Genomic DNA, 26,758 nt, shown 5'->3' on the forward strand with positions numbered 1-26,758 from the left:
GCATGTTCTAATCCTTGGATCCTTATGTGTAATGTTACATGGAGAAACAGAACTGAAACTACAAATGAAATTAAGTTTATCAACTGGCCTTAAAATAGTGAAATTATCTTGGATATAAACAGTGAGCTCATGTAACCACAAGGGTCCCTAAAAGTGGAAAAGATGGCCAGGTGTAGTGGCTCACGCCTGTAATCTCAGCACTTTGAGAGGTCGAAATGGGCAGATTATGAGGTCAGGAGTTCAAGACCATCCTGGGCAACATAGTGAAACCTTGTCTCTAATAAAAATACAAAAATTAGCTGGACGTGGTGGCATGTGCCTATAGTCCCAGCTACTTAGGAGGCTGAGGCAGGAGAATCACTTGAACCTGGGAGGTGGAGGTTATGGTGAGCCAATCATGCCACTGCACTCTAGCCTGGACAACAGAGTGAGACTCTGTCTCAAAAAAAAAAATAAAGAAAAAAGAAAAAAAAGTGAAAAAGATGACAGACATTAATATCAGAACAATGTGGTCTTGGAAAAAGTCACCTGGCAGTTTTGGCTCAGAAGATGGAGAAAGGGGAAAATGAGCCAAGGGCTCTAGGAGCTGGAATGGGCATAAAAATAGATTATTTGGTAGAGTCTACAGAAGGAACTTGGCTCTGCTGGCAACCTTGATTTTAGGCCAATGAGACCTGTATGAAACTTCTTACCTATGCAACTGTAAGATAATGCATTTATGTAGCTTAAATCACTAAATTTGTGGTAATTTGTTACATCAACAAGAGAAAATTATTATAACCTGTGGTATGGACTGAATGTGTGCCTCCAAAATTCATATGTTGAAATTCTAACCCTAAAGTGATGGCACAAAGAGGTGGGATCTTTAGGAGCGGATTATGTCATTAAAGTGAAATCCTTGTAAATGGGATTGGTTCCCTTATAAAAGAGATCCCAGAGAGCTCTTTCAGCCCTACTGCCCTGTGAGGACACAGTGAGAAGAGGGTTGTTTATGAACCAGGTAGGGAGCCCTCACCAGGCACCAAATATTCTAGTGTTTTGATCTTAGACTTACCAGCCTCCAGAACTGTGAGAACTAAGTGTTTGTTGTTAATGTCTTCCACTCTGATATTTTTGTTATAGCAGCCTAAATGAACCTAGGCAATCTGTCAATCAAGACTTCTCTACTCAACAAAAATGTCCTTCCAGAATGACACCAATTTAATAAAGGGTGATGGAACAATTGGATACCATATGGAAAAAGACCCTTGTACAAAAATTAACTCAGAATGGATCATAGACTTAAAAATAAATGATATTACTTTTAGAAGGCAATATAGGAGAAAATCTTCAACATTTTACATTAGGCAGATTTTTTAGATATAAATCTAAACACATAGGCCATAAAAATAAATAAATTGAATCTTATAAAAAATGAACACTTTTGCCCTTCAAAAGATACTGCTAACAAAACAAAAAATTAAGGAACAGGCTGGAAAAAATTTGTAAAATTCGTATCTGACAAAATATTCCCATCCAGAATATACAAAGAAACTTACACTTCAAAATAAGCTTCAAGAAATTTCAAAATGGGGAAACAACCCAATAAAAACTGGGCAGTGAATCTGTATAGACGTATCACCAAAACAGATAGATGAGTAGCTAATGGGCATGTGAAAATATGCTCATTTTTATCAGTCACTGGGAATGTGCAAGTTGGAACCACACCAGAAGACTATTTTGTACCCACGTGAATGACATTAATTAAAAAAAATTATCACAACTATGTGGGGATGTGGAGAAGTGAAAATCTTCATGCACTTCTGATGGAAAAGTGGACAGACATGCACACTTTAGAAATTTGTTTGACATTTTTCATAGAGAGCTAAAAATAAATTTATCATATAACCCAGCAATGTCATTCCTGGGTGTGTTTAGTCAGGAGAAATTAAAATATACACCAACATAAAGATTTGTGAACAAATGTTCTCAATAGCATTGTTAATGGTGAGAAGGGATCCCAGTCCTAGCTGTCATTGACTGGTGGGTTGGTGGACTCTGCAGTACTAATGTCCAGCAGGGTGCAAAACAAATTGCTGGTGTGTATATAACACAGATAAAGCTCACAAGCATTGTGCTTGGTGGAGAAGACCAGAGGACAATTGTAGAATTCCATTTTCATAAAATGTGTAGATGAATTTCTATGGAGATGGAGAGTGAATTAGTGTTTAGCTTGGGTTGAGAAGTGAGGTAATTAAGGAACACAATAGATCTTACTGGGGTGGTGAAAATGTTCTAAAATTGTTTTATGGTAATAGTTGTATAACAATGTAGGTTTACATTAAATACTATATGTTGTGCAATTGTAATGGTTGAATTATATGATAAGCAAAATACATGTCCATAATTTTGTTTTTAATGAAAGCAAATGAGGATATTCCCAGAAAAACAGAACTAGAAGGATCTGTTGCTAGGGACACACCTTAAAAAATGTACTAAAAGGAGATCTTCAGATTGAAAGGGAACAATTCTAGCTGGTGACTAAAACATGCAGAGGGAAATAAAGAATACCCTAAACAGTAAACTTGGATGCAAATATAAAAAACTATATAAATGTGTTTTTTATTTTTTCTTTAAACTACCTTAAAAACATGAAATTGCATAAAATAATCATTATGGCCCTGTGTTACTGGACTTATTTATTTATTTATTTTGAGACAAGTCCACACTCTGCAATGGTGCAATATCAACTCACTACAACCTGGAACTCCTGGGCTCAAGCAATCCTTCTGCCTCAACCTCCCTAGTTGCTGGGACTACAGATATATGCTACCATGCCCAGCTTATTTTTTTAATTTTTGACGAGAAAGGGTATCACTATGTTGCCCAGGATGGTCTTGAACTCTTGGCCGTAAGCGATCCTCTTATCTTGACCTCGTAAAGTGCTGGAATTACAGACATGAGTCACTGTACCCAGTCTGGACTTAAATATAGATGTCCTACATGTGACAATAATAGCATATAGAATAGAGGAGGGAATTATGCTGCAGTTATATATTTTAGTGGAATTAATGCATTATTCTGAAGTAGATTATGATAAATTAAGATGCACATTTTAATCCTTACAACAACTACCGAGAAAATAATTTGGAAATACATAGTTAATACATGAACCCAAAATTGAGCAAAGGAATGAAAATGAACACTATAAAATATGCACTTAGCATGAAACAAGGCAGTAGAGGAGGAGCAGTGGAACACGAAGATGGTAGAATAATTCCCTAAACACATGAAAATAAAAGTCCATTGCAGTGCCGTATCAGCCAAACCAAAGTCATCTTCAAGTCTAATCCAGTTTAAGAAAAGCTTAGGTTAGGATCCTAACTCCATCACTTGCTAGCTGCATTGCCTTAGGCAAACTACTGATTTTCCCAGTGTTCCATTTGTTAAATAGGGATGATAATATCTTCTTTATGGAACCATTGAGATGATTATATGTAATTAAAATTTAAAGAGAATGTGTTAACACTCTGCCTAATATTTTATAGATTCTTGCTAAGCAGGAGCTACAATAATGTTCATTATAATGATGAATGCCACTATTGGTGGTTATTTTATTGTTACTGTATCCTTGCTGTTATTTTACAGTCAAATTCCTGATTTACTATTCCTAAAAGCATCTGTCCCAACATAGAGGAAGGGGAAAGAGTTAGCCTGCTCTGTTTGATTCTGTGTTGGTATGAATAAGATCCACGGTTCTTCATAATATAAATGTTTCTCACCATTCCACAGCAGTTTTGAGTATGGGACATTAACATTTTGTGTGATGTGGGGGATTGTTTCCAGTAGGTGCTCTACACATATAATAATGTTTTGCTTTGTAACTCTGATCCCTCACTGACTGCATATGACTCTAGGAGGTATTACAAAATCTCTTACTACATGAGGATTTGAAAGGGGTGTCAACTATTCTACCAAAGGTATTAGTTTATAAAGACTTTCATGATAATTCTTATATTCATGAACAATCAAGAGAATAGACAAGATTCTATAAACTGTATTCTCCCAGAAAGTATAAACTTAAAAACTTGTGGTAAAAATATGATTAAGTGCTTAAAAAACACCTGTTTTATTTAAGCAATAACAAATGCATATACATCCACCACTTGTTTGTAGAACACATTTATTTATTTAGCAGAATTGCCAACTGGGGGGAAATTGCATCTAAATACCACTTAACAAATATCCTTGTTCTCTAAATTTCCATAAGAAAGACATTAATGAGAGTTTGTTCATTACAAAACCTTGCAGCTGAATTGTCTGAGCAATAAACGACATGGATCATGAAAGGGATCATGTCACAGTGACCAAACTGAAAGCCCTCGACAATTTCCCACTCTGATGTCCAGATGTCAGATAGTCTTCTGGGTCCTGGATGTCTCCAGCAAAGGGTGTCCATAAAACATTCTTTTTTATTTATTTATTTATTTATTTATTATACTTTAAGTTCTAGGGTACATGTGCATAACGTTTATATCATGTATAACTCCCCAATGCAATCCCTCCCTCCTCCCCCCTCCCCCTGATAGGCCCCAGTGTGTGATGTTCCCCTTCCCGAGTCCAAGTGATCTCATTGTTCAGTTCCCACCTATGAGTGAGAACATGCGGTGTTTGTTTTCTCTTCTTGTGATAGTTTGCTAAGAATGATGGTTTCCAGCTGCATCCATGTCCCTACAAAGGACGCAAACTCATCCTTTTTGATGGCTGCATAGTATTCCATGGTGTATATGTGCCACATTTTCTTAATCCAGTCTGTCACTGATGGACATTTGGGTTGATTCCAAGTCTTTGCTATTGTGAATAGTGCCGCAATAAACATACATTGTCCCTGTTTGCAGATGACATGATTGTATATTTAGAAAACCCCATGGTCTCAGCCCAAAATCTCCTTAAGCTGATAAGCAACTTCAGCAAAGTCTCAGGATACAAAATTAATGTGCAAAAATCCCAAGCATTCTTATACACCAGTAACAGACAAGCAGAGAGCCAAATCAGGAATCAACTTCCATTCACAATTGCTTCAAAGAGCATAAAATACCTAGGAATCCAGCTTACAAGGGATGTAAAGGACCTCTTCAAGGAGAACTACAAACCACTGCTCAGTGAAATCAAAGAGGACACAAACAAATGGAAGAACATACCATGCTCATGGATAGGAAGAATCAATATCGTGAAAATGGCCATACTGCCCAAGGTTATTTATAGATTCAATGCCATCCCCATCAAGCTACCAATGACTTTCTTCACAGAATTGGAAAAAACGTAAAACATTCTAACGTTCATAGTAGTTGGCTGGCTCGTCAGGTGGGCAGTCATCACAGACAACCAAGCTGCTCTATATGAAGACTGACACATCTACTAAGTGCAGTGGGCCTTCTTCTGGGTATGGTGATGATCAGTTAGTTAAGCATTACTATTATAATTAAATGGTCTCTTCGGTTGTTCATCTGGTACAATATTTCACACTGTAAAATAATCGTGACATTTTCTGTGTTATGACCATATGCCAAAACCCTTCACTTACCAGATAATTCAGCTGTGAGGCACTGCTATAAACTTACTATCATTAAGATTCCTCTTAGTGACACTCAGATGGTCCCAAATGTGGCTGATCTCCAGAATCATCAGTGGAGTTTCTGAAAATACCAAATCTTGGGCACTGCTTCAGACATACTTCATTCATTGGAGAGGCTCTCAGGAAAAGGTATTTTATGATGATCAATAGAATTTGTCAAAATATCCTACAGATAAGAAAAAGAAACTCTCTATAGCCTGGAATTTTGATACACTGTTTCATTGATACTTGGAAGAAAATTCCATTGCCTAAGATTTTGCTTCTTATCTGAGTCCTGACAATGTACTTGTTTGGAATAATTCAGGGAGAAAAGTTGGGCAGAGCAGGTAAAAGACCCTTACAGTGAATAAATTTGAGCCTTCTACTTGTACAGACATTTCAGAAGTGTTAATTAACTCTGTAATGATTATTGGGCCTCAACATCCACATTGTTGGAGGCAGGTGTCCATTCTACACGAGTCAGACTTAACACTTTTAGTTGCCTGTTGCAACAAGAATTTTCAAACTGTTTTCTGCAGGTGACTGCAAGTCTACATGAGTGCCTCAGAGTCACAGTTAACATTGAGAAGTGTCACATAGATGGGAAACTGAGCCCACAACTGAGCCCACTGCCCACAACTTAATCCAGAGACAATCTATTCTTACCAGATTTTATGTTAGGCGAGTTTTAAAAATAAGTATTTGAAAACAACGTTCTAGAACAATTAGCCTCCAGAGTCTTTACCTAATCAGACTCCCAAGAAGTGTGCATTCCTACCTGACTTAAAAGATCGGAAAGCTCCATTACCTAACCTTTATGTCATTCGATTTGTCTAGCTACACTTTTTCCCTGGGTGATCTTAACCATTCTCTGGCTTAAATCATATTACATATATAGTCTTAATATGTTGATGACTTTCAAATTTCTATGAGTAATGCAGGCCACTTCACTGAGCACCGGGTCATCCTACTGCCTATTCATAATCTTCTCTTGGATGGCTAATATGTTAGTCAGGGTTCTCTAGAGGGACAGAACTAATAGAATGAATGTATATATGAAGGAGAGCTTATTAAGGAGTACTGATTCACACGATCACAAAGTGAAGTCCCATAATAGGTCATTTGCAAGCTGAGAAGCAAGGAAGCCAGTCCGAGTCCCAAAACCTCAGAAGTAGGGAAGCTGACAGTGCAGCCTTCAGTCTGTGGCTGAAGTCCAGAGAGCTCCTGGCAAATCACTGGTGTAGGTCCAAGAGTCCAAAACCTGAAGAACTTAGAGTCTGATGTTCGAGAGCAGGAAGCATCCAGCACAGAAAGCAAGATGAAGACTGGAAGACAGCATGTCTGCTCATTCCACTTTCTTCTGCCTGATTTATTCTAGCCGCATTGACAGCTGATTAGATGATGCCCACCTAGATTGAGGATGAGTCTGCCTCTCCCAGTCCACTGACTCAAACGTTAATCTCCTTTAGCAGCACCCTCACAGACACACCCAGGATTAATACTTTTCATCCTTCAATCCGATCAAGTTGACACTCAATATTAACCATCACAGCAATAACTGCCTCACAATATCTTTAACTTTCTCTCTTATGTAACACATCCAGAGAGCAGCTCTTGCCCACAGAGTAGCTCAAGTAGCAATTCAAAAGGGAAACCAAGTGGTGTCATTGCTCTACTTAAAACTTTGTAATACCATAACACTTAGAATAAGTTCAAACTCTACTTGTAATCTATAGACATGTAAGGTACACACGAATCCTTCCTCCAGGGGTGTTTTGCTGGTCAATATGCTATTTCTTGGCTTTAGACCCACTCTTTTATATTCTGCCTTATAAAGCTGGGGATAGGACTATGCTAATTACATTACTATTTTGCTGGCTGGACTGGTAGTTTAGTAGAATAGTCATTTAAGACATCATTATGACAAAAGTTGGGAAACAGTACTTTGAAACAATGGTTTCTATCATGTAGAGTGCAATTTACAAACCTCCTAAAGCACTCATTTTCAAACCGCTTTCTGAAGATGCCTTCTTGTCTGTGTAAGCACCTCAGTAGCTACAACAGTGGTAAAGAGAGTAACCAACAGATGGGGCTTTATGAGTCTACAGAGAAGCTTTGTTCTTGTCTTAAAAGTGACCAATTTATTTCTCCCATAGCTGGAATATGAGGTTCTGGAAATCAAGAAAGGGAAATGGAAGGGTTGATCCTTATTCATCTTCCTAACAACCCATTCACAGAATTTTTTGGTTTCTGTTTCCACAGCTTTGAAAGCTGTTGATTTGCAGGTCCTACTTGCCAAGAGAGGAATATTTCCATCAAGGAATCCAACAGGGATTCCACTGAATTGGAAGTTGAGACTGATTCCTAGTAATTTGGTTCTCCACATGACATTGAGCCAATATATAAAGAAGAGGGTTAATATACTGGTTGAGGTGACTGATCCTAATTACCAAGGAGAAATTGGGCTGCTTTTAAGTAATGTGTAATAGAATAGAGGACCTATGCATTATCTGGGGTGGGTGCCTTTTGCTACTTCTTGTCATGTAGCAATAAGAAAAGGCATAATCATTGTGGAGTCAGACAGTTCGAAAATGAAGATTTGAGTCACTTCACAAGATAAAGCATCTTAGGAAAAGTTGAGGTCCCCACTGAGGTAAAGAAATCATGTAATGGGTAGTGCAGATGGAAGTAGGATGTAGAAATTGAAATTATTCATCTCATTTAGAGACTCATAATTAGTTATAGGAATGAAGGCAGTGTCAGTTATGAATAGTTTCTTCTATTATTATGTATGTACTTTTTTTAATGAATATGATATTTATTTTCTCTCCCTTCTGCCATTTATTATCATAAGTAGAGTTGTTCTAGTGGTTAACATTATAATTTTGTGTTTAGTTTCAGAACATTCAGGTGGGACTGTTACTGAATTTGGGGAATAATTCACACCTTCCAGACACATACCTTGTGACTATCATCTAGCAATGAGCGAAATGACCTGGGACTTTGGGTCTCCCCCTTAGGAGGAGAGGGTGAATATGTCTTAATGTGTTCAAAGAATAATTATTAGGAGAAATTGTTGGTTGAAAGCATGAATTTGTTACTGCCATATAGAACTTTGGATATATTTAGATGGGATACTGACTAGCCAAAGAGGTGAACTCTACTGCTTACTAAGCTGTTGTCTCGGCTGTACACCTGTCTTCCCCAGGTTAGGTGCTCCAGAAGCAGACACTGAGACTGCGTGTAACAAGCAGGCATATCAGAAACACTGGTAGAAGGAAGGGTGGAAGGCAGGACTGGTACAATGGAGAAGTTGAGCCGCAATAATTGTAACACAGAAATGATCAAACTCTGCCTAGAGCCCTGTGGAGCTCTGGGTTGTATAGAGCTCACCACAGTTGTCTCACAGTAAGCCAAAATGGTGAGACCTTTATAAGCTGGTGAACAGTCATCAGATATGAGTTATCTAGGAATGGCCATGTTCTTGAATGAAGCAGCTTTCAGCAGCCAAGTTCAGCTCTGAAGGAACTACAGATGAGACTGCTCATAACAGTCCAAGCTGCTGGTCTGAGCAGTGGCCACATCACCCTCCACTACCTTTATACTCAGTTTGTGAAGCTGGGGCTAGAAAACCATGTGTTTTTCCTTGTCATATGGTTTCCCGTTATGTTCTAATGAAGAGAACTAGAGGGAGACTTTAAGAGACAAGGAACTTATGCCTTTCTTATGCCTTTCTTTCTTTTCTTTTCTTTTTTTTTTTTTTGAGATGGAGTCTCACCCTGTTGCCCAGGCTGGAGTGCAATGGCATGATCTTGGCTCACTGCAACCTGTGCCTCCCAGGTTCAAGTGATTCTCCTGCCTCAGCCTCCCAAGTAGCTGGGATTATAGGTGTGTGCCACCACGCCCAGCTAATTTTTTGTATCTTTAGTAGAGATGGGGTTGCATCACGTTGGCCAGGGTGGTCACGAACTCCTCACCTCATGATCTGCCTGCCTCGGCCTCCCAAAGTGTTGGGATTACAGGCGTGAGCCACTGCGCCCGGCCTCTTATGCCTTTCTTTTCTTTCTGTGTGTGTGTATTTTGAGACGGAGTCTCGCTCTGTCACCTAGGCTGGAGGGCAGTGGTGTGGTATTGGCTCACTGCAACCTCCACCTCCTGGTCCAAGGGATTCCCCTGCCTCAGCCTCCCAAGTAGCTGGAACTACAGGCACGTGCCACCACACCCAGCTAAATTTTTGTGCATATTTTAGTAGAGGCGGGGTTTCACCATGTTGGTCAGGATGGTCTCGATCTCCTGACCTCGTGATCTGCCTGCCTCAGCCTCCCAAAGTGCTGGGATTACAGGCATGAGCCACCACGCCCAGCCCTCTTGTGCCTTTCTTATTGTGCTTGCTGTATTCAGCAAATTTAGCACCATCTAGCCAAACTTTGCCTCAGCAAATCAAGCTGTGTCATGGTATAGAGGAATTCCTAGGTTTATGATAGGAAGCAGAGAAATGCAAATATTTTCAGTCTAGCTGCTAGCAATTACTAGTCATAAAAACGTATTAACAAAGTTTCAGTAAAAGCTTATAAAACTATTTCAAGACTTTTAATACTAATCCTGTGTGAAAGAATAATATACATACCTAAGTCAGTTAATATCTCAAATCAAGATAAATCCTTGGACATGTTAGATTACTTTATTCATTTTTGTTTGAAAGACAACTACATTATTTCTCCTTGATTTTTATCTCAGACTGGAATATAATAAAAGCATAACATTAAGCTTATGTGAGATGAGTTAATTTTCTCATAGAAAGCTTAATTAATTTTAACTTTAATTTTTCCCTACACTAGTTTAGTGGTCAGGTATGTAGCTATTACTTCCATTAAATGTAACCAATGTCAGTTGTTGATTACCTCTAATATTTCAAAATTAACTAAGAGTCTTAGAAATTGTTTTATGCTGGCATTAACAACACAGTTTGCTTTAAATTAATTGATAAAATACAGAAATAATCTGATAATGAAGGAAATACATGTGCTTACCTCCAAAGACAATTAATAATTACATTGAATTAATTTTGCAATTTAATAGTATAATTATCAATTAACCAATTTATTACTTAATTTCTTGTGGCATAAAATTATCAAAATCTATGACAAGCAGTGAAGGATATTTCTATTTCATTATGTACTATTTTCTGTGCCACTTTGTTCAGAGAACTGTTGCACTATCTATAATTCTCAAGTTAGTAGGTCATAATTATGCAAACCAGAACAAATTCTTTAAATAATATGCTGTTCCAGCTGATCTCTCTAATTTTGTTAAAAGAATCATATGGCAAACTAGAGATATTCCAATTTAGGCAGCAAAGAAATAAAATGCTCAGAATAATTTCCCACTTGAGCACCATGGTGGCCTTTAAGGTGGTCCACTTGAGTCTTACCTTCCAGTGGGCACTCTTCTATGTAATGCCTTCACCTTGTGTGTGTGTGGGACCTTTGACTTCTTTATAAGCAGTAGATTGTGGCAAAGGTAATGGAATGTGTGATTAAGTGTGCTTGAATACATATAGTGCTTATCTTGCTGGAGTTGCACTAGCTCACTCTTTCTCCCCGTGCGCTCTCTCTCCGTCTCTCTGTCTCTCTCCGTCTCTCTCTCTCTGTCTTTCTCTCTCTCTCTCTGTCTCTCTCTCTCCGTCTCTCTCTCTCTCCGTCTCTCTCTCTCTCTCCGTCTCTCTCTCTCTCTCTCCTTTGCTGACTTTGAAGAAGCAAGCTTGCATAAATCCTATAAATATCCACAAGGAAATAAACTCTACAAACAACCAGAGGGAACTGGGAAACAGATCTTTCCCCAGTGGAGCCTGTAGTGAAACCTCATCCTGGCTGGCACTTTGATTCCAGCCTTCTCAAGCACAGGAGCCATCAGATACAGATGAGTTGCATCTAGACACTTGGTCCACAAAAACTATGAGATAATAAATATGTTTTGTTTTAAGTCATTAAGTTTGTGGGAATTTGTTATTCAGCATAGAAAATAATACAAGCGAAGAATTGACAGCTAGACTAATTAATGCAGAGAAGATCATAAACGAAATGACAGAGATGAAAACCATGACACGAGAAATACGTGACAAATGCACAAGCTTCAGTAACCGACTCGATCAACTGGAAGAAAGAGTATCAGCGATTGAGGATCAAATGCATGAAATGAAGCGAGAAGAGAAACCAAAAGAAAAAAGAAGAAAAAGAAATGAACAAAGCCTGCAAGAAGTATGGGATTATGTAAAAAGACCAAATCTACGTCTGATTGGGGTGCCTGAAAGTGAGGGGGAAAATGGAACCAAGTTGGAAAACACTCTTCAGGATATCATCCAGGAGAACTTCCCCAACCTAGTAGGGCAGGCCAACATTCAAATTCAGGAAATACAGAGAACGCCACAAAGATACTCCTCCAGAAGAGCAACTCCAAGACACAGAATTGCCAGATTCACCAAAGTTGAAATGAAGGAAAAAATCTTAAGGGCAGCCAGAGAGAAAGGTCGGGTTACCCACAAAGGGAAGCCCATCAGACTAACAGCAGACCTCTCGGCGCAGAAACTCTACAAGCCAGAAGAGAGTGGGGGCCAATATTCAACGTTCTTAAAGAAAGGAATTTTCAACCCAGAATTTCATATCCAGCCAAACTAAGCTCATCAGTGAAGGAGAAATAAAATCCTTTACAGATAAGCAAATGCTTAGAGATTTGTCACCACCAGGCCTGCCTTACAAGAGACCCTGAAGGAAGCCCTAAACATGGAAAGGAACAACCGGTACCAACCATTGCAAAAACATGACAAAATGTAAAGACCATCGAGGCTAGGAAGAAACTGCATCAACTAACGAGCAAAATAACCAGTTAATATCATAATGACTGGATCAAGTTCACACATAACAATATTAACCTTAAATGTCAATGGACTAAATGCTCCAATTAAAAGACACAGACTGGCAAACTGGATCAAGAGTCAAGACCCATCAGTCTGCTGTATTCAGGAGACCCATCTCACATGCAGAGACATACATAGGCTCAAAATAAAGGGATGGAGGAAGACCTACCAAGCAAATGGAGAACAAAAAAAAGCAGGGGTTGCAATCCTAGTCTCTGATAAAACAGACTTTAAACCATCAAAGATCAAAAGAGACAAAGAAGGCCATACATAATGGTAAAGGGATCAATTCAACAGGAAGAGCTAACTCTCCTAAATATCTATGCACCCAATACAGGAGCACCCAGATTCATCAAGCAAGTCCTCAGAGACCTACAAGAGACTTAGACTCCCATACAATAATAATGGGAGACTTCAACAGTCCACTGTCAACATTAGACAGATCAACGAGACAGAAAGTTCACAAGGATATCCAGGAATTGAACTCATCTCTGCACCAACGGACCTAATAGACATCTATAGAACTCTCCACCCCAAATCAACAGAATATACATTCTTCTCAGCACCACATCGCACTATTCCAAAATTGACCACATAATTGGAAGTAAAGCACTCCTCAGCAAATGTACAAGAACAGAAATTATAACAAACTGTCTCTCAGACCACAGTGCAATCAAACTAGAACTCAGGACTAAGAAACTCAATCCAAACCGCTCAACTACATGGAAACTGAACAACCTGCTCCTGAATGACTACTGGGTACATAACGAAATGAAAGCAGAAATAAAGATGTTCTTTTAACCAATGAGAACAAAGATACAACATACCAGAATCTCTGGGACACATTTAAAGCAGTGTGTACAGGGAAATTTATAGCACTAAATGCCCACAAGAGAAAGCAGGAAAGATCTAAAATTGACACTTTAACATCACAATTAAAAGAACTAGAGAGGCAAGAGCAAACACATTCAAAAGCTAGCAGAAGGCAAGAAATAACTAAGATCAGAGCAGAACTGAAGGAGATAGAGTCACAAAAAACCCTCCAAAAAATCAATGAATCCAGGAGTTGGTTTTTTGAAAAGATCAACAAAATTGACAGACCGCTAGCAAGACTAATAAAGAAGAAAAGAGAGAGGAATCAAATAGACGCAATAAAAAATGATAAAGGGGATATCACCACCGACCCCACAGAAATACAAACAACCATCAGAGAATACTATAAATGCCTCTACGCAAATCAGCTAGAAAATCTAGAAGAAATGGATAATTTCCTGGACACTTACACTCTCCCAAGACTGAACCAGGAAGAAGTTGAATCCCTGAATAAACCAATAAGAGGCTCTGAAATTGAGGCAACAATTAATAGCCTACCCACCAAAAAAAGTCCAGGATCAGATGGATTCACAGCTGAATTCTACCAGAGGTACAAGGAGGAGCTGGTACCATTCCTTCTGAAACTATTCCAATCAATAGAAAAAGAGGGAATCCTCCCTAACTCATTTTATGAGGCCAACATCATCCTGATACCAAAGCCTGGCAGAGACACAACAAAAAAGAGAATTTTAGACCAATATCCCTGATGAACATCGATGCAAAATTCCTCAATAAAATACTGGCAAACCGGATTCAGCAGCACATCAAAAAGCTTATCCCCATGATCAAGTGGGCTTCATCCCTGGGATGCAAGGCTGGTTCAACATTCGCAAATCAATAAACGTATCCAGCATATAAACAGAACCAAAGACAAGAACCACATGATTATCTCAATAGATGCAGAAAAGGCTTTTGACAAAATTCAACAGCCCTTCATGCTAAAAACGCTCAATAAATTCGGTATTGATGGAACGTACCTCAAAATAATAAGAGCTATTTACGACAAACCGCAGCCAATATCATACTGAATGGGCAAAAACTGGAAAAATTCCCTTTGAAAACTGGCACAAGACAGGGATGCCCTCTCTCACCACTCCTATTCAACATAGTGTTGGAAGTTCTGGCTAGGGCAATCAGGCAAGAGAAAGAAATCAAGGGTATTCAGTTAGGAAAAGAAGAAGTCAAATTGTCCCTGTTTGCAGATGACATGATTGTGTATTTAGAAAACCCCATTGTCTCAGCCCAAAATCTCCTTAAGCTGATAAGCAACTTCAGCAAAGTCTCAGGATACAAAATTAATGTGCAAAAATCCCAAGCATTCTTATACACCAGTAACAGACAAGCAGAGAGCCAAATCAGGAACACTTCCATTCAAAATTGCTTCAAAGAGCATAAAATACCTAGGAATCCAGCTTACAAGGGATGTAAAGGACCTCTTCAAGGAGAACTACAAACCACTGCTCAGTGAAATCAAAGAGGACACAAACAAATGGAAGAACATACCATGCTCATGGATAGGAAGAATCAATATCGTGAAAATGGCCATACTGCCCAAGGTTATTTATAGATTCAATGCCATCCCCATCAAGCTACCAATGACTTTCTTCACAGAATTGGAAAAAACTGCTTTAAAGTTCATATGGAACCAAAAAAGAGCCCCATTGCCAAGACAATCCTAGGTCAAAAGGACAAAGCTGGAGGCGTCACGCTACCTGACTTCAAACTATACTACAAGGCTACAGTAACCAAAACAGCATGGTACTGGTACCACAACAGAGAAATAGACCAATGGAACAGAACAGAGTCCTCAGAAATAATACCACACATCTATAGCCATCTGATCTTTGACAAACCTGACAAAAACAAGAAATGGGGAAAGGATTCCCTATTTAATAAATGGTGCTGGGAAAATTGGCTAGCCATAAGTAGAAAGCTGAAACTGGATCCTTTCCTTACCCCTTATACGAAAATTAATTCAAGATGGATTAGAGACTTAAATGTTAGACCTAATACCATAAAAACCCTAGAAAAAATCTAGGTAGTACCATTCAGGACATAGGCATGGGCAAGGACTTCATGTCTAAAACACCAAAAGCAACGGCAGCAAAAGCCAAAATTGACAAATGGGATCTAATTAAACTAAAGAGCTTTTGCACAGCAAAAGAAACTACCATCAGAGTGAACAGGCAACCTACAGAATGGGAGAAAATTTTTGCAACCTACTCATCTGACAAAGGGCTAATATCCAGAATCTACAAAGAACTCAAACAAATATACAAGAAAAAAACAAACAACCCCATCAAAAGTGGGGAAAATATGAACAGACATTTCTCAAAAGAAGACATCCATACAGCCAACAGACACACGAAAAAATGCTCGTCATCACTCGCCATCAGAGAAATGCAAATCAAAACCACAATGAGATACCATCTCACACCAGTTAGAATGGCAATCATTAAGAAGTCAGGAAACAACAGGTGTTGGAGAGGATGTGGAGAAATAGGAACACTTTTACACTGTTGGTGGGATTGTAAACTAGTTCAACCATTATGAAAACAATATGGCGATTCCTCAAGGATCTAGAACTAGATGTACCATATGACCCAGCCATCCCACTACTGGGTATATACCCAAAGGATTATAAATTACTCTACTACAAAGACACATGCACACGTATGTTATTGTGGCACTATTCACAATAGCAAAGACTTGGAATCAACCCAAATGTCCATCAGTGACAGACTGGATTAAGAAAATGTGGCACATATACACCATGGAATACTATGCAGCCATCAAAAAGGATGAGTTTGCGTCCTTTGTAGGGACATGGATGCAGCTGGAAACCATCATTCTTAGCAAACTATCACAGAAGAGAAAACCAAACACCGCATGTTCTCACTCATAGGTGGGAACTGAACAATGAGATCACTTGGACTCAGGAAGGGGAACATCACACACTGGGGCCTATCATGGGGAGGGGGGAGGAGGGAGGGATTGCATCGGGGAGTTATACATGATATAAACGTTATGCACATGTACCCTAGAACTTAAAGTATAATAAAAAAATAAATAAATAAATAAGAACAAAAACAACAACAACAACAAAAATAATAATACAAGCATTATGTAAGTGATCTTAATAGATTATGTCTTGTGACTTCTCACAAGCTTAATACATCATCAAGGACATTTACAGATGATGACTCTAGAAACTGAGATTTAAATCAGTACTTTTTGCAATAGGTTCAATGGAGACGTCACAACTCATTTAACTAAGCACCCTAAATTTGAATTTTGCTAATTCTAATAATATTTATACATAAGTCAAGTTCTTAATAGTCTTGCTGGTGGAATCTAGGATTATTATACAACAAATAGGAATGATAGCAATTGATGTTAGAAACATAACTATATGGGATGATGGCCAGATATTATATTGAGTGTTTTCACAACCTTTTTTAAAAATTATTTTACATAGATTCAGTACCATAGATTCAGTCTTCTTTTCTGCCAGGATATAAATGGGCAAAACAACTCTGCAACCAGGCAATATTAGCTATGTTGTATTTATAAATATATCTTATTTAATTGGGTATAATTGTCCTGCTGTTGAGAAACAGGTGTCATACTTCGAATGCAGAAATGATGACTATGACACAACAGTCTGTTAGTATCACAGTGCTTATGAAGTCACAGCAATTTTGGTGGTGAATTCTGTGGCCTTAGAGAAATTAGGAATACCTGCACATTATTGGTACTGCACACAAAAATCTCATGGAGATAAATTTTCTGTTCTTATCTCTGGTTCTTGATGCATTACTAAAGAGAGGTTTAATAAAACTCTGAAACATTACAGGCCAGAGAGAAAGCAACCTGTGTTTCCTAGGCTTATCTTCAGATTGTAGTTAACATCATTGCCTTAGCATTTGTGCCACTCTATATGACTTTTGATTAACCCTACAAGGAAGTTTGAATGTATTTATTACACTTTTTGAGAGGCCTAAGTAGATATTTCAAAATATAAACAATGTAAGTGCTCAACTTCATGGATTCACAGTATTGTCATTTAAAGTTATTTGACTTGGAATTTATCTGAAAAGTCTTTCCTAAAATTGAAAACTTAAAAAATACAATCATCGAAAATACAAATCTTGCTTTTAATCATGGTTGCTATTTTATTGTAATTTCACTGTCTGAAAGAATTTTAGTAAGCTTTTTACTAAGCAACACATTCCATGCATTTCTGTTTTTTTTTTTTTTATATATACTTTAAGTTCTAGGGTACATGTGCATAACGTGCAGATTTGTTACATATGTATACTTGTGCCATGTTGGTGTGCTGTACCCATCAACTCGTCAGCACCCATCAACTCATCATTTACATCAGGTATAACTCCCAATGCAATCCCTCCCCCCTCCCCCCTCCCCATGATAGGCCCCGGTGTGTGATGTTCCCCTTCCCGAGTCCAAGTGATCTCATTGTTCAGTTCCCACCTGTGAGTGAGAACATGCGGTGTTTGGTTTTCTGTTCTTGTGATAGTTTGCTGAGAATGATGGTTTCCAGTTGCATCCATGTCCCTACAAAGGACACAAACTCATCCTTTTTTATGGCTGCATAGTATTCCATGGTGTATATGTGCCACATTTTCTTAATCCAGTCTGTCACTGATGGACATTTGGGTTGATTCCAAGTCTTTGCTATTGTGAATAGTGCCGTAATAAATATACGTGTGCATGTGTCTTTATAGCAGCATGATTTATAATCCTTTGGGTATATACCCAGTAATGGGATGGCTGGGTCATATGGTACATCTAGTTCTAGATCCTTGAGGAATCGCCATACTGTTTTCCATAATGGTTGAACTAGTTTACAATCCCACCAACAGTGTAAAAGTGTTCCTATTTCTCCACATCCTCTCCAGCACCTGTTGTTTCCTGACTTTTGAATGATTGCCATTCTAACTGGTGTGAGATGGTATCTCATTGTGGTTTTGATTTGCATTTCTCTGATGGCCAGTGATGATGAGCATTTTTTCATGTGTCTGTTGGCTGTATGGATGTCTTCTTTTGAGGAATGTCTGTTCATATCCTTTGCCCACTTTTTGATGGGGTTGTTTGTTTTTTTTCTTGTAAATTTGTTTGAGTTCTTTGTAGATTCTGGATATTAGCCCTTTGTCAGATGAGTAGATTGCCAACCGGATCCAGCAGCACATCAAAAAGCTTATCCACCGTGATCAAGTGAGCTTCATCCCTGGGATGCAAGGCTGGTTCAACATATGCAAATCAATAAACGTAATGCAGCATATAAACAGAACCAAACACAAAAACCACATGATTATCTCAATAGATGCAGAAAAGGCTTTTGACAAAATTCAACAGCCCTTCATGCTAAAAACGCTCAATAAATTCGGTATTGATGGAACGTATCTCAAAATAATAAGAGCTATTTATGACAAACCCACAGCCAGTATCATACTGAATGGGCAAAAACTAGAAAAATTGCCTTTGAAAACTGGCACAAGACAGGGATGCCCTCTCTCACCACTCCTATTCAACATAGTGTTGGAAGTTCTGGCTAGGGTAATCAGGCAAGAGAAAGAAATCAAGGGTATTCAGTTAGGAAAAGAAGAAGTCAAATTGTCCCTGTTTGCAGATGACATGATTATATATTTAGAAAACCCCATCGTCTCAGCCCAAAATCTCCTTAAGCTGATAAGAAACTTCAGCAAAGTCTCAGGACACAAAATTAACGTGTTAAAATCCCAAGCATTCTTATACACCAGTAACAGACAAACAGAGAGCCAAATCATGAATGAACTTCCATTTGCAATTGCTTCAAAGAGAATAAAATACCTAGGAATCCAATTTACATGGGATGTAAAGGACCTCTTCAAGGAGAACTACAAACCACTGCTCAGTGAAATAAAAGAGGACACAAACAAATGGAAGAACATACCATGCTCATGGATAGGAAGAATCAATATCGTGAAAATAGCCATACTGCCCAAGGTCATTTATAGATTCAATGCCATCCCCATGAAGCTACCAATGAGTTTCTTCACAGAATTGGAAAAAACGGCTTTAAAGTTCATATGGAACCAAAAAAGAGCCCGCACTGCCAAGACAATCCTAAGTCAAAAGAACAAAGCTGGAGGCATCACGCTACCTGACTTCAAACTATACTACAAGGCTACAGTAACCAAAACAGCATGGTACTGGTACCAAAACAGAGATATAGATCAATAGAACAGAACAGAATCCTCAGAAATAATACCACACATCTACAGCCCTCTGATCTTTGACAAACCTGACAAAAACAAGAAATGGGGAAAGGATTCCCTATTTAATAAATGGTGCTGGGAAAATTGGCTAGCCATAAGTAGAAAGCTGAAACTGGATCCTTTCCTTACCCCTTATACGAAAATTAATTCAAGATGGATTAGAGACTTAAATGTTAGACCTAATACCATAAAAACCCTAGAAGAAAACCTAGGTAATACCATTCAGGACACAGGCATGGGCAAGGACTTCATGTCTCAAACACCAAAAGCAATGGCAACAAAAGCCAAAATTGACAAATGGGATCTAATTAAACTAAAGAGCTTCTGCACAGCAAAAGAAACTACCATTAGAGTGAACAGGCAACCTACAGAATGGGAGAAAATTTTTGCAATCTACTCATCTGACAAAGGGCTAATATCCATGCATTTCTTAACACAAAATTGTAATGAGAATGATCAACAGTGAGGAATGGAGAAAAGTTATATTACATGTTTGACAACATTCTGAAAGCTACTGAAGAGGTGTTAGTTGATCTTTATTTGATATATATCTCTATTAACTGACCTTCTTTTGATACATTTGGCACCTTTGGGCTTATTGATTCTTTAATAGGTTGAGTAATCTAAAATTGAGAAGCTTATTATGTACTTCTCAACCATGTTACTCATTGTTTCTGATTCCTTTCAACTCTCTATGTCAGAGATTATTAGGAATGTATTTTGTTGCTTTTAATTTTTATCAGGAGGTGGTATCTGTAAAAGGGATCACCAAATATTATAAATACATTGCACAGATATCTGAATATAACAAGGTTAATTATTTGCTTTTCAAGAAAATATTTTTATTTTTAATGTAAATTTTATTTACTTATATACATTTTTATTTTAAATTTTTATGGGTACATAGCAGGTGTATATAGTGGTGGGGTCAAGAAATTTTTTTTAAAAATTTCTTGAAAGTATTTGGCAAGAAAAACATTGATATCCGAACACACATAAGCAAAAACCAAGTTTTTCTTTGTAAACTTAAAGAAATGAATACGCTCCTAGGATTTCTGAGGGAAAAATATAGTGAACATAAGAATTCATATCTAGGTAAGCATCTAAATAATGTTGAAATTGAATGGAAAATTATCAGATATCCAACAGCCTTTCTACATACATACTTTATTGAAAATGTATTACTTAAAGAAGTACTCTAGTCAACCAAAAAGTCTCAAAAAAATTCAATACAAATAGGAAATGTTTCTTTAACAAATGGAAGTGATAAACCAGAAAAACATAATGTTAAGTCTTACTTACTATTACTAATATAATTGTTTAAATGTTAAAATATAAAACAATTCCTTACGAAATAATGCATATAAAGTGAAATTATGCCAGGGCTGAATCGATTAATAGCTTATAAATGTAACATTCAGAAATCATGTGGAGGAAATATGACAAAAATATCTTAATGAAAGCTAACTAAAAATGCACAATTTATTCTTATCAAAATAAAGATGAAATAAACATGATAAAGAATAAAATACAAAACAAGTATGGTAAATCCTAAATATTTTATATAGTTTAGAAATAAATAAGTGAAATATCTAAAAAGTAACAAAGAATATTAGTTGAATATTTTCAGAAGAAACAGTAATGGAGTTTGAATATAAAGAAATGTTCACTAAGATTTACAGAGAATTATAAAATCAGAATATAAATTGGTTTTTACCTTAAAAAGTTTTTATTTATTTTTTGTTATTATTATGTTTCTTTTTCCTCATAGTAGCAGTTCCCACTATTAAAAAGTTGCTTTTTAAAAACTGTTATTTAACAACTACACAATAATGATATTGTCATGTCTCAGCCAGGAAACCCTTCCCGTAGACAACAGTTATAAAATGTAACAAAATATTTACTGTAAAACTATTTAAAGACACTGGCTGATAAGTGACTAAAGCTGGAATAAACTGCAGGAAAGATTACTCCCAAAAGGCAGCGACTATGAGAGGTAAGAATTGCAAGTTCCTGCTTACAAAAAATATTAGAGCACTCCCTATCTTTTCTATTTCCAATAATAGAGAACGGCAGCATTACTGCATTGAGGTAGTGGAGAACTGAGAACATCTTCAGCAGCTTTGAAAATCAGGGTGGGCTCATGGAAGTGAGAGGCATAGAAAGAATAAGACATAAAATTGGCTCTGGATCCATTTTGTAAGCCTTTTATTTTTTTTCTCTGTAATCAGACAGTCTTACTCCTTTAATTGAGACAGTTCATTTACATTTATTATACTTAAAAATGTATTTTGGTTAAAAACTACCATTTTGTAATTTGTTTCAATTAACCTGCATGTTTTATGGCACTTCCCTTTCCTTTTGTAGCTTTTATATTAGTAAAATCTTTCTGTTTAACCTCTGATATATATATTCCTCTTACATAATGCTATTATATGACCTTGCTGAATACACACACCATACACACACATACACACAAACACTCTTTTACTGTACTTTCAGAAGTTACTGATGAGATTAAAACATGTATTCTTGAGTTACACAGTCTAATTAAAACAAATACTTTTACAACTTCCCCCCTCATGTTCAGACGTTAGAATAACTTCATTTATCCCTTCCAGATTTATTTTTATCATGCATATTAATTCCAAAATATTTTAACTTTTATGACATTATTTTATATTTATCTATATTTGCCAACATATTTGTCTTTTCCAGTACTCTTCATTCCGTTCTGCAATACCATTTGTGACTGAAATCATTTTTCTTCAGTCTGAAAAAAGCCCTTACAAGATTGTCTTCATAATTATATGCTGGCAATAAGTTTACGTTTGGTTGAGATACATATTTTTGCTTTCATGTATGGAGCATACTTTTGGTAGACAATGAATTATAGATTGGCAGTTATTCTTCTTCAGCACTTTTATAGTATTATTTGCTTTCCGTCTTTGATATTTGGTATTTGAAATCATTTCAGTCTCGTTTTTTCTTTTTTTTTTTTTTTTTTTTTTTTGAGACGGAGTCTCCCTGGGTCGCCCAGGTTGGAGTGCAGTGGCGCGATCTCGGCTCACTGCAAGCTCCACCTCCCAGGTTCACGCCATTCTCCTGCCTCAGCCTCCCGAGTAGCTGGGACTACAGGTGCGCGCCACTACGCCTGGCTAATTTTCTTTGTAATTTTAGTAGAGACGGGGTTTCACCGTGTTAGCCAGGATGGTCTCGATCTCCTGATCTTGTGATCCACCCCTCTCGGCCTCCCAAAGTGCTGGGATTACAGGCGTGAGCCGCCATACCTGGCCTCCTCATTTTTTAAAAAATCAATTTAACTATGACTTACCTTGGTGGGCTATCTTTATATTTATTTGATTTGGGATTTCTAGAGCTTCTTCAAATAAATGGTTGATTTATTTCAACCATTTAAGAAAATTTCTAGCCATTATTTTTCCACTGATTGCTTTTGTCCCCTTGTCTTGCTCCTCTCCATGTGGTACTCCCATTGCATGTGTGTTAGAATTTTTGACTGGATTCTGTACATCCTTTCTGCATTTTTCAGCATTTTTCATCCTTTACTCACATTGTACTTCAATTTTGACATTTTCTATTAACCTGTTTTTCAGTTTACTAGTTTTGTCTTCTTTCATACCTAATTTCTAATCATCTATTGAACTCATATATGACTTAACTTGAAATGCATTATATATTTCTAAAACTTCCTATTGATTCTTCTTACAAGTTTACTTCTCTGGTGAAAGCCTCTATTTTTTTCATCAGTTTGTCCTATCGCCCCCATAATTGTATTAAAATTTTAATCATGTTAATCAATCATAAAATAACAATTTTTAATACCTTATCTACTAACTTCAATATTTTGATCAACTCTGGATCTATTTTACATCTTTTTTTTTTCTGGTTTCTGTTATATGATGGTCCTGTTTCTTGGAATGCTTGGTAATTGTTTATTGACTGCTTGACACAGTGAGTAAGAATTGTAGAGAGACTTGATAATTTTAGCTTCCACTGAAGAGATGATTCACCCATTCCACAACTTGGCAGATATAGAGGGGCTTAGGGAGGCTGATTACCTTCATCTCATCAGGGCTGAGCTGTGTCTACACTGGGCTGTGATTTGAGTAAGGCTCTGGCCACGTACACTTCACTCTTGACCCTAGAGTTCAGCAGCTAACTCTTCCTTCATTTTTATCTTTACCAAGTACTCCCAGGAGAAAGTTTGACTACAGAGTGTCAACTTAGCTCTCCCTAAACAACGTTCAATCCATTCTGTGTTATTTGTCCCCTCTTACTGGTCCATCTTTGTTTATAACACAGGAATTCTATAAGAAATATTGTGATATGTTCACCACATGCTTTCAGGTCAATTTCTTGGCTTTCCATTTCATACTACTTCAAATGTGGACAGACAAATGTCTTGAAAAGAATAACCATTGAAGCCCCTCAAGTCTCAATCCTTCCCTCATTTTCCTACTGCTCCTTCTAGCTGCCAAGGACTTTGCTGGTGTCCTGCTCCCCACAAGTTGCCCTGTCCCATAGGCCCAGGTTCTCACTTACCCAGGACTTGTGACTTCAGAAGAAAAGCAGTCACAGATGATCACCTCACCTATGAGAGGTTCTATCTACTCTAAAATTTTAGTGCCTGTAGTTATTGTTGTTTCTGAAGCTCCCTGAGTCCTTTAAACATATTTTTAAAACAAATTTTTATGAACTTTTCTGGTTTTTTATAGCAACATTGTTGTGCCACAAATTGCCCTATCCTACTCAGATACAGAAGTCTCTCATTTATGTTTTAAAGTTTCATAAATGAAATATAAGTATATTAATATTATACAACTATAAATATAGTAAGGATGAGGAAATAAAATTATCACACAGAATAAATTTGATTTTGAAGTGTGAGAATGAAAAAATGATTTCATATGAGATTGTGACATATGGATGGATGTGGCAGAAGGAGAAACAGGCATAAGGAACTAGTATCTAGAAACTCTTAAAATACATAAGGCATTGTTACTATCCTACAAACACTATAAGCATTATCTCTAATAAGTTAATATATACTCTGATTATCCTCAAAACAAACATCTCATAATAAAGGAAAATGTATTTTTGTTGCCTTTGAAAATTTTTTCTTAAGGGAGTCTGCTCACACACTGGGCTGTGGGGCACAGATACAAACCACATATTGTATATTTTCACGAGTTACTCATGATTATCAAGTTGGGATTAGACTTGTCCAGAGATGACACATTCTATGCCAAAAGAATATTCTTTTGCAATATTTTAGGACTTTCTTCAGAAACCTCCTTTCACATTTCAATAAAGAAGAGACTCTGAAAAGGGGCAAACATGCAATGTTTTTTCTTATGTATATATACCTAAAGTTTGTATGTATTTTACGTTTTTAGTTCGTGCATAAAAGACAGTAGAGAAATGTAAGAAACACACATCACACATTTAATTTACAATAACTGTTCAGCTCTGTTTTTGTCTTTTTTGTGCTCACCTTTTTTGAATTGGCTTCATAGACTCTCTCACAAAGTCACTTTACTTTCATATTTTGCACCAATTAATTATCTTCAAGATTCCCCTCAAAGATGGGAACCAGCAAGAATGCTCCCTGGAACTAAACCAGCAAAAGTGCTTCCTGAAACTTAAAAGAAGTTTTATGCATATTTTAAAGCAATGTAGACATTTCTACAAATATTCCCATCCATGTTCAGTATATAAACCAGATTCAAAGCACAATTAAAGAGTTTTTAGTTTAAGCATAAATGTCTTATAATATGAGTAATTGAGGGTCACATCCGAGTATAGCCCCACATGAAGAATTGAAAAACTCTCATTCGTAAGTTGGCATAAACTGGGAAATAAGTTGGTGAATATAGGAATATGTCAAAGTATTCTTTTAGTTCTGTGATTCTGATAGTTTTAGAATTCCGGGAGCAGAAAGAATAAATTTTTCTCTCAGTCTGTTTAATGTGTATTGGGGTTATCAGCAAGGAGCTTCCCTTCCATTATCACAGCAGACTCCCATGGAATTCTTTATGCTTTGTTTCAGGGAATATGGATTTGAGGGATATTTTGAATGGTGCATTACAGATGAACAAATGTTGTTTGTGGTTGAACGTTACATTACAGATTACAAAACAAAATTACACTTATTTTAATATGTGCATAGAGATGGTCTATTTTTAGACACCAGGATATTGGGGAAATGAAATAAGGATATAAAATAAAAGGTGTGATCACTGATAAAAATATTTATTGATGTATTTTAAAGTTTCGGTGGGATGATTTTTCAAAAATATATAAATCACCAAATTGTCAAAATTAGCAGAAAATCTGACATTCATACCTAAGAGAGATGTTTAGAAAGTTTATAAACAACTAACCACAGGGATCAAATCATAGTTAAAATTTGACAAAAATATTTAAGGAGGAGGGAAATGACACAAACCGCAATGTCATTAATATTGAGCTTCATTCACTACAAAAGGTGGGTAAATGGTTATTTCCTCTCATCCGGTGTCTTCCTGCACTAAAGTTACTGTGTTCCCTTCCCCTTCCCCTTCCTGTTCCTTTCCCTTTCCTTTCTACAGAGTCTCACTCTGTTGCCCAGGCTGGAGTGCAGTAGCGCTGTCTCAGCTCACTGCAGCCTCCACTTCCCGAGTTCAAGCGATTTCCCTGTCTCAGCCCCCAGAGTAGCTGGGATTACAGGCATGCACCACCACACCCAGCTAATTTTTGTATTTTAGTAGAGACAGGGTTTCACCATGTTGGCCAGTCTGGTCTCGAACTCCTGACCGCAGATAATCTGCCCGCCTCGGCCACCCAAAGTGCTAGGATTATAGGAGTGCGCCACCGTGCCTAGCCTAAAGTTACTTTTCTTACATTCTGTCTTTTTAAATTTTTTGCACTTTTATTAATTTTTTTAACTAATAGCTGCTTTCATGTAGTTTGGCAATTGTATTATATTTGGAACTGTTACATATATATTTCTTTTCTGGAAAATGGGAAATCATACACACCCTTCCCTCATATCTTCCTAAAGCAGCTATGAGTCTAAACCCATTTTGTAGTGCTGGT

The 26,758-nt window shown here is 37.2% G+C and overlaps 1 long non-coding RNA gene across 1 annotated transcript in view; it reads left to right on the plus strand.

Moving 5' to 3' along the window:
* The window catches only part of LOC117097096, a 203,099-nt gene that overhangs the window by 134,695 nt on the left and 41,646 nt on the right, over positions 1–26,758 (plus strand). The gene's annotated exons all lie outside the window — the stretch shown is intronic.

This window comes from Trachypithecus francoisi, unplaced genomic scaffold (genome assembly GCF_009764315.1).
Source record: "Trachypithecus francoisi isolate TF-2019V2 unplaced genomic scaffold, Tfra_2.0 Contig01461, whole genome shotgun sequence".
NCBI classification, from domain to species: Eukaryota; Metazoa; Chordata; class Mammalia; order Primates; family Cercopithecidae; genus Trachypithecus; species Trachypithecus francoisi.